The sequence below is a fragment of the Giraffa tippelskirchi genome, chromosome 14 (genome assembly GCF_054371585.1).
Source record: "Giraffa tippelskirchi isolate mGirTip1 chromosome 14, T2T-mGirTip1v1.2.pri, whole genome shotgun sequence".
In the NCBI taxonomy this organism is placed as follows: domain Eukaryota; kingdom Metazoa; phylum Chordata; class Mammalia; order Artiodactyla; family Giraffidae; genus Giraffa; species Giraffa tippelskirchi.
This window is the reverse complement of record NC_137288.1, coordinates 65001782-65011023: the sequence shown is the minus strand read 5'-3', so window position 1 is coordinate 65011023 and position 9242 is coordinate 65001782. Positions and strand designations below refer to the sequence as shown.

At 40.6% G+C, this 9242-nt stretch overlaps 1 pseudogene; it reads right to left on the bottom strand.

The window, feature by feature from the left end:
• Positions 1–7352: 7352 nt before the first annotated feature.
• On the bottom strand, positions 7353–7627 carry LOC145534306 (protein transport protein Sec61 subunit beta pseudogene; annotated as a pseudogene).
• Positions 7628–9242: the final 1615 nt, after the last annotated feature.

The following is a 9242-nucleotide window of genomic DNA, read 5'->3' as shown; positions in this document are numbered from 1 at the left end:
GAAATTAAAAGACACTTACTCCTTGGAAGGAAAGTTATGACCAATCTAGACAGCATATTAAAAAGCAGAGACATTACTTTGCCAACAAAGGTCCGTCTAGTCAAGGCTATGGTTTTTCCAGTAGTCATGTATGGATGTGAGATTTGGACTATAAAGAAAGCTGAGCACAAAAGAATTGATGCTTTTGAACTGTGGTGTTGGAGAAGACTTGAGAGTCCCTTGGATTGCAAGGAGATCCAACCAGTCAATCCTACAGGAAATCAGTCCTGAATATTCATTGGAAGGACTGATGCTGAAGCTGAAACTCCAATACTTTGGCCACCTAATGCGAAGAGCTGACTCATTGGAAAAGACCCTGATGCTGGGAAAGATTGAGGGCAGGAGGAGAAGGGGACAACAAAGGATGAGATGGCTGGATGGCATCCCCGACTCAATGGACATGGGTTTGGGTAGACTTCGGTAGTTGGTGATGGACAGGGAGGCCTGGTGTGCTGCGATTCATGGGGTGGCAAAGAGCCAGACACGACTGACCAGCTGAACTGAACTGACTGAACATATGCTTTAATATTCCAATGAATGTAAAACACCTGGGTCATGGAACAATAGAAGGTGCTCAACAAATGTTCATTGTCTGTGCCTTTTGTTGAGATGCCTCATGATCCTGTGTGTGTTTCTTCCAATAGAGAAAATTTCCGTGTGTGTGTGTGTGCGTGTGTACATATATATGTATATTCACACAATTATTTTGATTTTTTTACAGGAGTCTCTGTTATAAATAAGAGGTGAAAACTTTGAGAAACCCATTAAAGCACATGCTGATGCATCTGTAAAGAAGAAGAAATAACAGGCAGAGCTGGGGCTCAGTGGTTTTAGTATTAAGAACAAGTCTTCCTTTTGGGGGGTTTTACTCTTAGATATCTGGACCAGTTTCCAATAAGTCTCCAGTATAGGATCAAATATACCAGTTTAAACCTATGCTGTTTTCTTTGTGATTGCCGTTTCTTAAGTCTAGATAAAGTGCTTTTGAATTGAGTAGCTCTTTGCCACTTAGTGGCTTTCTGGCTACCATCAAGTGTCCAGTTACTTGTAGACAACTAAGGTGCACGTGTGCTCAGTTGCTCGGTCATGTCCAACCATTTTGTGACCCTATTAACAGTAGCCCATCAGGCTCCTCTGTCCGTGGGATTTTCCAGGCAAGAATACTGGAGTAGGTTGCCATTTCCTTCTCCAAGGGATCTTCCCGACCCAGGGATCGAACTTGTGTCCTCTCCGTCTTCCTGCATTGGCAGGTGGATTCTTTACCACTGAGCCACCTAGAAAGCCTGAACATCTAAGGTATTTTGTTTTAATTTCTCCATGTTGAGAACAAATGCAAACCAGAGAAATACTATGCCAGGTTAAAATAGCTCCTTTATAAGAGCCCTAGGCTCACTTAACACTCAAAAGCTTGACTGTGAACCAGCATCGAAAAACAACACCCATAATCAAGCCCTCTTTCATTAGTTGGATATATGTCCCTCTCAATTGTGAAACTGAAGAGAGACTTTTAATTTAGTAGAAGAAAAGACAAATGGAAACTTAAAAGCCTAGGGGAGCGAGCTGGGCTCACTTTGTGAGTGTACAACCTTTGTAGCAACACAGAGCCCCACTCTTAGAAGGGCCCATCACTGGGTTTAATGTTCTGCTGTTGCTGTCTTGAAATTCTTAATTTTGAACAAGGGAGCCCTCAATTCCATGTTGCACTGGACCTTAATTATTTAGCCAGTGCTGGAAACAAAGGAGGGAAGCGGCATAGAAAATGATGCTTATAAAACCCTTGTGTGTCAGGTACAAGCCCAACAGCATAAAATTCAATATGCCTTGGAGGGTGGGTATCATCACTTTCATTTTACCAAAGGTGAAACAAGCCAGCGGAGACTAAGATGCTTACTCAAGATTATGCTTCTAGTAATGGTAAATCCACTTTCCAAAGTTTTCCATAGAGAAGAATTCAGTGAGAATGTTTCTTCCACCAAAGAAACATTTTCTTCTGCCCATTTTTCTTGGTGCTTCCTTGGCCAGTTTGTATTCTTTTTTCCATCCCTTCCCAACTTGACATCTGCTGGTCAACATTGTAGTTTGCATTTTCTAGAATTTCATATAAAGGGAAGTTCTTCAGTTACTTTTATATGGCTGTTTTGACTAAGTGCATAGATATATTTAGTGCTATTCATGTATGTGCAAAAGCATGTCATTAAATAAGAATAAGCAAGGCCCTGTTATGTATTAGAGCTGCATTGTTTATAAGCAAATGTCCTTTTATGTACTGACAATCACTGATAAAAAGAGTTGTTTAAAGTGAGAAGTGAAATTGCAACTAAGTAAATTGAAATTGTTTCATATCAATTCATCATCAATAAGAGAAGTTTGAATCATCTGCCTCATTAAAAAGAAAAACCCACCAGACAACTTGGATATATTAGGAGGCATAAAAATAAAATTTACATAAGCTAATATGTGTTACTTTGTTGTGGGATGAATTAGGGAAAGCTTTTTTTTTAATCGATAAATTCCTTCCCCCAGTTTTAATTAGTTGGCTCTTAGATAATTTCCAGAAATAAACATTTTGAGCATAAATCATAACTGTGTATTTAAGTGCCAAATAAGAAAAACAACTGCAAAACAGAATAAACATTTAATTATGTTTGAAAATTATGTTTGAAGCAATATTCATGGGGGAGCATGGGTTTTGCAGAGTGTGGGTAATGGATAAAGAAACGGGGGTCATTCACAAGCTTCTGAAGTCAAGACATTATGAATTTACATACATTAAAAGTGACGAGCACGTGGACTTCCCTGGTGGTCCAGTGGTTAAGGATTCGCCTGCCAACACAGGGGACACAGGTTCCATCCCCGGTCCAGGAAGATTCCACATGCCCTGGGGCAACAAGGCCTGTGCACCACAGCTGCTGAACCCTCAGGCCACAACTACTCAAGCCCACCTGCCTAGAGTCTGTGCACCACAACAAGAGACGCACCACACACAGAAGCTTGTGCACAGCAACTAGAGAGTAGCCCCCACTGAAGTCCAGGTACAGCAACAAAGATCCAGCGCAGTCCAAACCAAGAAGTGACAGGCATCAAAGTCCACATCGGGGAAACCTGGGAAAATTACCAGCGCCTGCTTCTCGCCTCCTAGCCAAACCCGCCACGTATGAATCAGAGGAAGAACTCTAGACGACATTCAAAGGCTCTGCCGTGAAGAGTGTGAGGGCGTATATGAGTGTCTGTATTTTATGCTGGTGGTGACTAGTTAAGTAGAGGTTAACAATAGGGCCAAAGAAACAATTTGACTTGGCGAGAGCCAAGGGCCTTGGTTTTACAGTCTTTGACCTAGTGCAGTGGTTCTCAATTGTTGACAATGATTTTGTCCCCTAGAAAATATTTGGCAATATGTTGGAGAAAGTTTTGGTGGTCACATCTGGGAAGTTCCAACTCTGCATTACTGGCATCTAGTGGGTAGAGACCAGAGATATTGTTGAATATCCTACAATACACAGGACAGCCCTTTATGATAAAGAATTATCAGCCTCAAGTGTCAGCTGGGCCAGGCTTAGGGAACTCGGGCCCAGTAGTGTTTACACCACCTGCTCCCAACTCCTTCTTCATCTTAAGATCCCCAATTATAAACAAATAATGTAGAATTGGTCTTTGGTTATGTGCTTTTAATTATAAACAGGATAGTTTTAGAGAAAGGAAGATATAAGAGAGAGAAGCAAGTATTCTTTAGTTGATTTTCATTGTGGAGATTTATGTTTGGAGGCTAAAAAACAAATGAATGCATTGGCTAGAAAAGAGATTTAAGAAAAATATTCACACTTTTATGAAGCTTGTGAGTTGCCCTCAGGGTGAAAGGCTAATGAGTCAGAAATAATTTACAGGGCTTAGCAGCTAAAACCAGAAAGCACAGAAAGGCTTCAGATGGTTGAAAGCAAACTAAAATTATGGTAAGCAGTTGTACAATGTGCCTGCTGTACAGTGTTTACTAAATAACATTCATCCAAGGATCTCACACCCTTTGCATAAGTTTTTCAATTGTCATGCAAAAACTGTCTTCTCGCTCTCTTTTTTGTACATCACATTGCACACTAAGGCTGCAGTTTTAAGCTTTCTCAGTGTTACCTAAAAATATTTGCCACATACCATGTGATTGTGGCTAAGAGAAGGTGTAAGAGACTGGAGTTTTTCTAACAGTCAGCTTCTCTTTGCTTTGACCTTTCTTTGTGGTTGTGTAGAAATTCGATGAAAGGCCTGCATAGCCATTTTAATAATGGCAATTTAAAAGTTGCTTGTCAGGGTGTGCTCAATTGACGTTGCCTTGTCATTTTGGATAGAGAGAGGTAGGGACCAGTGTGATCACGTTACAAGTCATTTGGTCCCAGTTTGTAAATAAAGTCTGCAAACTTGGTCATTGAGAAGAAGAGAACTACCTGATACTGTAGAGAGAGTGCAAGCGGATTGATATTGATCAGATACACTGGGTTAAATTTATAGACACCTAACATAAATGAAACATTTTTTTAATTGCAAAAGTGATTTGTGATTTTTATGGAGAATTTGAAAAATATAGAAAGGAGGTAAGAAGAAAATCGTAGTCACCCATAATAATCCATAATCTGGTGTTCAGAGATGATCAAGCTTTAATAGTCTTTTCATAAAGTATAACTTAAAAAGAAAGCTTTTGTTTTATTTCACAAATAAACTTCTGTATCTCTTTCTTTACTAAACCACAAAGCCATTGCCTGAATAAATGACATAGAAAAATCTTTGTATACTTATTTGTTTTTGATGTTACTTGAATGAAGCGAATGTGTCTTCAATGTCATTTTGTGAAATGTTAATAATTTCGATTTAATAAATAATACTCTCCATTTCCTTGGTTTGAGGGTAATCTGCATTCTTTATAAAGGAAGATAATATTTATATTTATAGGACTTATTTCATAGAGTTGATTCAAAGATTTCATTAAAGTACCTATTAATCCTAAACATACTGTTCTGATTTAAAAAAAAATTTTTTTTCTTATCCACTGTTCGAGATATTATAGTAAGACAGAAAGGCATAAGGTATAATGTGAAAATCCCTCATAATCTCCACTGCACTGACATAACCACTATCAACAGTTAACCACTGTTAACATATATTGATACACTTCATCAAACTTTCTCTTATAATATTTAATGTAGGGTAGACATAAGTGAGGTCTTCCCTCGTAGCTCAGCTGGTAAAGAATCCACCTGCAATGCAGAAGACCTGAGTTCGATCCCTGGGTTGGGAAGATCCTCTGGAGGAGGGCATGGCAACCCACTCCAGTATTCTTGACTGGAGACTCCCTGTGAACAGAGGAGCCTGGCCAGCTACAGTCCATGGGGTTGCAAAGAGTCAGAGATGACTGAGCAACAAAGCACAGCACAGCACAGACATGAATAATAATCATTTCTAATTCACCTTAGTGGGATTGTACTATGTAGACTCTTCTGTACTATGTTTTTTTTTTTCCACTTAGTGTCTCTTGAACATTATTTCTTTGCATGAAAATATACTGCGTTCTTCTTGATGGATATTCTGTTTTACCAATTCCATACTTATGGACACTTAATTCTGATTTTTTGTTGCAGTGAACATCTTTGTACATACATCTTTGTGCCCTTCCTCTAGAGTTTGATTCTGCCCTTCCTCAGGACAAATCTAACGTCCTAAAATTCTATAAGAATGTTATCTTTAACTTTTTTCTCTATTTTTAAATTTATTATTAAATTTTTATTTAATTTTTGGCCTCATAGGGTCTTAGTTGCAGCCCATGGGATCTTCGTTGGGGCATTCAAACTCTTAGTTGCGGCACGTGGGATCTAGTTCCCCGACCAGGGATCGAACCCAGGCCTCCTGCATTGGGAGCACAGAGTCTTAGCCATTGGACATCCAGGGAAGTCTCCTCAATTTATTTATTTTTAATTGAAGGATAATTACAATATTGTGTTGGTTTCTGCCGTACATCAACATGGATCAGTATACATATATCCCCACTTGAGAACTCGTCATGGTACAGGGGGCCTGTTGGTTCTGGAATCCCTCCAGCTCTCCGCATTCACATCGACACAGTGCTTAACACACACAGCCATCTCCAGCTCAACCCACAGTAGGGGCCTCAGAGCATCTGCCCTTTACCATGTGTGAGTCCTCAAACGATCTTTTAATAATGTAATATGCAATTTAATTTTCCTGCTGAGAATCTTTTAAAGGCTTCCCACAACCTTTAGAGTAAAGTTCAAACCACATTCTCACCATGGTCCTCAAGACTCCCCTGAAGCAGGGCTTCACAGCAGCTTATCATTTTTCCTTCCTACTTCTTCTCATGGTAGTTTACCTTTTCTCCTTGTATTTGGGCCACCCCACCCCTCTTTCTGTCCTGGAGACATATTTTACTGCAGCTGGCAAGCTGGAGATCCAGGAGAGCCTTCAAGCCCAAGAGAAGACAGATGTCCCAGCTCTCACACGGTGAGTCAGAGAGCGTCGATTCTCCCCCGCTCAGCCTTCAGGTTCTGTTCAGACTGTCCACAGATCGTCTGAAACCCAGTCGCACCTGCGTTACTCAGTCTCCCCACTGGAATGTAAATCTCATCCAGACACATCCTCATAGACACACTCAGTGAAAAGTGAAAGTCGCTCAGTTGTGTCTGACTCTGCAACTCCATGGACTATACAGTCCCTGGAATTCTCCAGGCCAGAATACTGGAGTGGGTAGCCATTTCCATCTCCAGGGGATCTTCCCGACCCGGGAATTGAACCAGGGTCTCCTGCATTGCAGGTGGATTCTTTTACCGACTGAGCTAGGAGGGAAGCCCAGACACACTCAGAATAGGATTTAACCAAATCCCTGGGCACCCTGTGGCCCAATCAAGTTGGCATGTGACATGAAATGTCATAGACAATTTCCTGTCCCCAGACCACTCTATCATTGGAAAGTTTTCTCATGGAACTCAAATGTCAACACCTTTGACCATTCCAGAGTGCACCCTCTTAGGTGGCCTCCCTCGGAAATACCCCATTCTCTCAGGGCACACTGAGTATCATTTATAACACTTCTGTCAGTATGTAATGTTTTCGTTTGCTGTTTGCTTGTTTTTTAGTGAGTTAAAAAGTTTAGCTAGCCAGAGAAAAAATTGATTCCTTAAAAATCAATTCTCATTAAGTTCCTCGTAAAACAGTAAGCTTACAGAAAATTTCATGAACAGAAAATCACTGCTTTTAGTTCAAGATATGTTGGGTTTTTCCCTTTTTTCCTTCAGATGACAGACAGATGGATGTAGCCAAAACTATGAATGGGTGTACTTGCCCCAAATGTGCAACGTAAATACAGAAGGCTTGTAACCAGCACTGGAACAGGGTCGATGCCTAGCCCCGGTGGATCTTCTGTGTAGAATCGCCACAGCCCAAGTGCCTCCTGAAGTTGTGAGGCCTGTGCTCCTCACCCCCCAGCTGGCGTTTTTCGTCTGCTGGACTGTGCATCCACCTGCCCGGGCAGCCCCTGCGCTGTGAGAGAATGCCCTGAGGAGCCCCCGTTAATGCCACTGGGGGTCGGACCAGGCATGCTGAAGACAGGAAGTGGCAGGGACCTGAAGGGAACGGCAGGTGTCGTTTACTTATTTTTTAATAGATTTTTAAAATTTTTAGTTGTTTTTGGCTCTGCTGGGTCTTCGTTGTCGCTCAGGCTTTTCTCTAGTTGGGGCTACTCTCTAGTTGCAGAGCGCAGTTGTGGTAGCTTCTCCTGCTGCAGATCCTGGGCTCTAGAGTATGTAGGGTCCAGTAGTTGTGGCATACTGGCTTAGTTGCTCTGTGGCATGTGGGATCTTCCCGGACCAGGGATTGATCCCGTGTCCCCTGAGTTGGATTATTTAACCACTGGGCCACCAGGGAAACCTTGCTTACTTATTTTTAATCTCTCTCTCCTACTAAAATATATTAGGGTAGGGACCTAATATATAGGTATCTACCCAAAACATGTGTGCAATAATGAATAGTTTTATTTCATCATCAATTAGATAATTTAGTAATACTAGGTACTGAAAGTCCTGTATAGACAAACCTTCATTGTAGAAGAATTCCAAGTAATATATGGAGATAACCACCCCTACAGGAGGTGAAGTTTAATCTCCCCATTCTTGCAGGTGGGGTATACAAGTGACTCGCTTCCAAAGAACAGACGATGGAAAGGGAGGGACACTAACCTTACAGTGGAAAAGTCTGGCAGTTGTTACCTTAACCACACGATCATGTGGATATTACACAGCCTGAGAGGACGCCTTCAGAAAGGCGCCACATCACATGCCAGTTTCTTAGTTTTAACCAAAGTACACTGGTCATGTAATATGTTAACAACAGCAGAAACTGGCGAGGGTTATGTGAGAAATCTGTTGATTATCTTTGCAACTTTTCTGTAAACATAAATTTATTCCAAAATAAAAAGTTTAAAAAATATGTAATCACAGACTCTAGACAAAGTAATGTTTTTTTTCAAATCTTAATAATAGAAATAAAAAAACTGAAAACAGGAAGTCCTCCAGACTCACCATACACACACACACACACACACACGTAACTATGTAAGACAATAGATGTGTTAATTAACTTGATTGTGGTAATCATCTTAAATATGTATGTTTATTAAATTATCACATTTTACAACCTAGATATATACAATTTTTATTTGCAATTATACTTCACTAAGGGCTTCCCAGGTGACGCTAGTGGTAAAGAAACTGCCTACCAATGCAGAAGATGTGAGAGACATGAGTTTGGTCTCTGGATGGGGAAGAGCCCCTGGAGGAGGGCATGGCAACCCACTCCAGTATTCTTACCTGGAGAATCCGATGGACAGAGGAGCCTGGTGGGCTACAGTCCATGGGGTCACAAAGAGTCAGGCACAACTAAGTGACTTAGCATGCATACATGCCTACCTCACTAAAGTTGAGAGGAAAAATCTCATATGTTGCTAATGATATTCAAAAGTGCAACGAAAAACTTCTCTTTTTACTAGTTAACATGTACATATATAGATTGATGACGACTAAACTTTGAATTCTGTTTATAAATTTTTTAAACCTCCAAGGTCTCAACTATTATTTTGCATTTCTGTTACCATATTTTAAATTCCCTAAAAGAAGTGATCTTTGCAGTTCATGCCCACTTAATGTTTATAATTGAAG